We start from the raw sequence: 4,001 nt of genomic DNA, 5'->3' as shown, positions 1-4,001 counted from the left end.
CTAGACACCCATTTCCTCGAAGACAAACACCTACACACCCACTTTCTTGAAGGCGAACACCTTGACACCCACTTCCTCAACAGTGAACACCTAGACACCCATTTCCTCGACGGCGAACGTGTAGACAACACCTAGACATTCACTTCTTTGACGGCGAACACCTAGACACTCATTTCTTCGACGGCGAACACCTAGACACCAACTTCTTCGACAGCGAACACCTTGGGCCAGTTTCACCAACGCTTAGCGCTTTTTTTACCTTTTTTTTAAAAAGGTAAATTTGTATATCAGTGTTACGGCCGATTAAGTAATTGGCGTTGGTGCAACTGGCCCAAATGGTGATTCTTTACGAGAAGCACCATTTGGGCCAGTTTCACCAACGCTTAGCGCTTTTTTTACCTTTTTCTAAAAAGGTAAGTATTCTTCGACGGCGAACACCTAGACACCCATTTCCTCGATGGCGAACACCTAGACACCCACTTCCTCGACGGCGAACACCTAGACGGCCACTTCCTCGACGGCGAACACCTAGACACTCATGTCCTCGATTTAGATGTTTTAGACTCTTATGTCCATTTCCACCAACGTAGATTAACTTTAATGTCGGTTCAACTGCTCTTCGTCTTTTTCTAAGTCTAAAGATAAATTGAACTGAGATTAAAGCTAATTCACGTTGCTGGAAATGGGCATTAATTGTTCTTTACTTATTGTTTTATGTTTGAATTATAAGTCTTTTACTCATTTTTATATTGTATATTTCTTTAATTATAATTAATATTTTATTTTAATTCATTTTATTAATTTTAATTTCAATTAATTAATTATAACACGTCACATCGTATATGTGACAATGTTGCCAACGCTGATTATCACAGCCGTCATACGTGGTTGATCACGTTCGAATGTGCAATGCTGCTATCGCTAGGTTAAGTCAAAAGCTCTCTAGTGTCGAAAAAACGAGATGGACATTTTCTCCTGTGCGACGACGACAATAACCAAGATGATAATAATAATAACGATGTATCTGAATCTGATGATCTGAAAAGTAGCAGTTCGGAACTTTGCGTCGCGATATCTCCGCTCGTAGAGCACGTAGAAAAAAAATAAAAGCACTTTTATCATACAGTCCGTGTGATGGCTATCGATTGAGCACACATAGAACGCGATCAGTTCAGCCGTTATTGAGATTCGATAATCTCGATCTGCCGCAACTCGTCGGTTCGCGTAAAGGAGGCACGGCAGTGTCGCTTTGCGCGGCTTAGCGCCGAGACACTACCAGTGTCTCCAGATTCCTCGAAAATGATTTGCCAACATACCTAGAGAATGTTCCCCTTGCAGTTAGACTAAATTTATGGTATCAACAAGATGGTGCTCCTGCTCATTATGCTCGTATTATACGGATGTTTTTGAATCAAAGATTCCCAAATGGTGAATAGGGCGGGGTGGACCAGTTCTGTGGCCTTCGAGATCACCGGATTTGAACCCCCTTGATTTCTTTTTATGGGGATACGTTACAGATGCAGTGTATAGTGAAGCTACAACGACAAGATTGAATATGATGGAAAGAATAAGAAGAGCTAGTGAAGCGATAACTTCTTTAATGCTTTGAAATATACAACGTAACTTTCGCCGTCGATTACTGTTATGCTTAGAAAATAATGGTGCACACTTTGAGCATCTTCTCCATGCGGAGAGAGCTGATAACAATGCAATCTTGCCTTAACTTGTTGGGTCACCACTCGACCTTACCTTCACTGGCTGGGTCACCACTCGACCTTGCCTTCACTGGCTGGGTCACCACACGACCTTGCCTTCACTGGCTGGGTCACATACCTTCACTGGCTGGGTCACTACCTAGGGGCTGTAGGACCTTGTAGATGGTGGTAAGGCTTAAGCGCTGAACCAAGGTAGCTGTGGGGTTTTTTTTGGGTCATCTCTTCACCGAGGTAAGTAGCCAGTTCTGTGTTAGGCCCCTTGGTTGTCTAGGTAAGTGCGAACCAACAAACAACCCAACTCACGCTAGGTCGATTTAGAGGAAATTACTTTTATCCTCAGCATAAAATTTTATTAAAAATCTCCACTTGACCTTGAAATGGTCATGAAAATATGGGTTCGAGGACATTGTCAGGGTCATGGTTTGATCTCCCCTCATCCAACAATTTTTCTCACAAACACTATCCGGGAAAAATCAAGATTTTTTGGCTTTCTGCTTTGATTAGGAATTTGTCTTTGAAATGATCTCTATGGTCAACTTTGACCCATAACATGAAAGTTCATCTGGACGTAATATTTTGCGCTTTTTCAAAATCCGGGGTCAAAAATATGGGTTTCTATTTGAAAATTGAAAGTAGACCTTCAAATAACCTTGAAAATGAAGGTCAAGGTCATAGTTCAATTAGCCCCTTCATATCCAACAATTTTTGTTTTAAACATTTTTTTATTTAATCGCGATGTTTCGAGTTATTTGGCTGTCTAAGTTAAAATGTGTCACCCTGTATGTATATATATATATATATACATACAGGGTCATCGAAGAGTATCGGACCCCCCTAATATCTTCAGTTAGAATGCATTTTGGAGAAAATGTCCAATAGCAAAGTTGTATGGTTTCAAGTGAGGAGTAAGATGATGACCTTGACTTTGATCTTGGCCATGTCCTTTAAGGTCATTTCAAGGTTAACCTTATTTTTTTTAATGGAACCCCCTACATTTTATTGCATATTTTTATAGCTTATCTCGAGAGCTTTCCAAAACACTATAATAAAACATTTTTTCATTAAGTATTTTTTGAGTTATAAAGGTTTGAAATTAACAATTTGTTAAGTGGCGTGTGATTCCGGCCAGTTAAGGCAAGAGCTTGGCAAGCGCAATGGCTTCTTTTGTCACAGAAAAAATTTTTGGAGCTGTTTGTTTTCATCCACGAAGTAACTACTGCTCGCTAAGAAGAAGACAGCAATGCATCAAAGATTAAAATCAGTGATCCGTATTGTTTGCTCAAGAGCTCGTACATTGGTGCCTGCGAGAGTGAGAAAATAAAGATCTGCCCCGCCAACGCTTTCGGGCAGATTCCCGCTAACGCCTTCGGACATCACGCATTCGAGCAACTTCTCGCGATCACCTTCGGGCAGTTTTCTACCGTAGCCTATTAGCATAACCGCTTGAAGCTGTACAACTTTGCTATTGGACATTTTTCCAAAATGCATTCTTACTGAAAATATTAGGGGAATCCGACATTCGTATGTACTTGACCGGACAAAACCTCCGGTTGTAAAAATTATTATTTTAAATCGTTTGTATTTCGTATGAAGAGTTTTTAAATGCAAATAAAAAGGTTTGTGAGTCATTGTATTAATTACAATTAATCATTCTTTTTTGGACCATGTACTTGACCGAAATAATTAACCGGATTTAAATTCAACAAAATTTAAACATGGAATCGTTTGTATTTCGTATGAAGCGTTATGAAGTACCATTAAAAACGTTTGTGAGTCATCCAGACATTTTTAATTAAATATTAAAATATCATGTATTTGACCGAATTATAGATATAGGCGCTACAGTCACGGAAATTCCGTTGGATAGGTAGTCTCTCTAGTATTTTGATATTCCATGACTGTATTATGAAATTTGCTTGAACCAAATCGTTTAATCTTCCGGAGTTGCAATTACAATTTGCACACCTTTTGTCACAGTTGTCTATTTGTGCATTGCACCACCGTATACGCACACCTTTAAATAATTTACAATCAAAACATAGTGCAAGCAATTTCATAATACAGTCATGGAATATCAAAATACTAGAGAGACTACCTATCCAACGGAATTTTCGTGACCGTAACGCCTATATCTATAATTCGGTCAAATATATAATATTTTAATATTTAATTAAAAATATCTGAATGATTCACAAACGTTTTTAATGGTACTTCATAACTCTTCATACGAAATACAAACGATTCCATGTTTAAACTTTGTTGAATTTAAATCCGGTTAATTATTTC

The sequence above is a fragment of the Trachymyrmex cornetzi genome, unplaced genomic scaffold (assembly GCF_001594075.2).
Source record: "Trachymyrmex cornetzi isolate Tcor2-1 unplaced genomic scaffold, Tcor1.1 scaffold1369, whole genome shotgun sequence".
Taxonomy (NCBI): domain Eukaryota; kingdom Metazoa; phylum Arthropoda; class Insecta; order Hymenoptera; family Formicidae; genus Trachymyrmex; species Trachymyrmex cornetzi.
The sequence above is the reverse complement of the archived record's forward strand: the minus strand, read 5'-3'. Positions refer to the sequence as shown.